The 1,141-nt window shown below is 36.7% G+C and overlaps 1 non-coding gene across 1 annotated transcript; it reads right to left on the bottom strand.

Moving 5' to 3' along the window:
• Positions 1-544: 544 nt before the first annotated feature.
• TRNAY-AUA lies at positions 545-617 on the bottom strand. Its single transcript has one exon. It is a non-coding gene; the product is annotated as a tRNA-Tyr (tRNA).
• Positions 618-1,141: the final 524 nt, after the last annotated feature.

The raw sequence follows: 1,141 nt of genomic DNA, 5'->3' as shown, positions 1-1,141 counted from the left end.
ATACCCAAATACCTTGTGGAAATATTTTAATGAGAAACTCAAGAAGCATAAATAATCTAAAAAATATAGTTCTAGATAAATAAATAGTAATATTTTCAAATTCACCAGTCATATGCAAAATATATTGGTAGTTGATGCTACATTATTAAGTTAGCAACATAAAATAGTGCAGGAATGCATAAAGATTGTCTTTATTTTCTAGATAAAATGACTATAAGGCAAAATTTAATTTATTCAAGGAATTTCAAATTTACGAAATTTAAGAAATAATGGCACTGATCCATAGAAATGGATCACCACAGTTCAAAAGCATCACTTCTTCGGTACTCAGCCTTCTTTTGAAAAACTGATCAATGGAAAAGAAAAGTGTGCAGAAAAAGAGCCATACATATATAATTACTGAATGAAGTGAAATAAAGTGAAGCTACTCAGTCATGTCCAACTCTTTGAGACCGCAAGGATTGTAGCCTACCAGCTCCTCCATTCATGGGATTTTCCAGGCAAGAATATTGGAGTGGGTTGCCATTTCCTTCTCCAGGAGATCTTCCCTGACCCAGGGATTGAACCTGGGTCTCCTGCATTATAGGCAGACGCTTTACCATCTGAGCCACCAGGGAAGTAATACATCAAAATAATTACTGAAATAGAGTGAGGAAAGAATGGTCTTTTTGATAAATGATGCTGAATAATTAAAGATGAGCTCAATAAAGGACAGAAATGGTATAAACCTAACATAAGCAGAAGATATTAAGAAGAGATGGCAAGAATACACAGAACTGTACAAAAAAGAACTTCACGACCCAGATAATCACAAAAGTATGATCACTCACACTCACCTAGAGCCAGACATCCTGGAACGTGAAGTCAGGTGGGCCTTAGGAAGCATCACTATGAACAAACCTAGTGGAGGTAATGGAATTCCAGTTGAGCTATTTCAAATCCTGAAAGATGATGCTGTGAAAGTGCTGCACTCAATATGCCAGCAAATTTGGAAAACTCAGCAGTAGCCAAAGGACTGGAAAAGGTCGGTTTTCATTCCAATCCCAAAGAAAGGCAATGCCAAAGAATGCTCAAACTACCAGACAATTGCACTCATCTCACACGCTAGTAAAGTAATGATCAAAATTCTCCAAGCCAGGCT

Source organism: Cervus canadensis, chromosome 19 (assembly GCF_019320065.1).
Source record: "Cervus canadensis isolate Bull #8, Minnesota chromosome 19, ASM1932006v1, whole genome shotgun sequence".
NCBI classification, from domain to species: domain Eukaryota; kingdom Metazoa; phylum Chordata; class Mammalia; order Artiodactyla; family Cervidae; genus Cervus; species Cervus canadensis.
The sequence above is the reverse complement of the archived record's forward strand: the minus strand, read 5'-3'. Positions and strand labels throughout refer to the sequence as shown.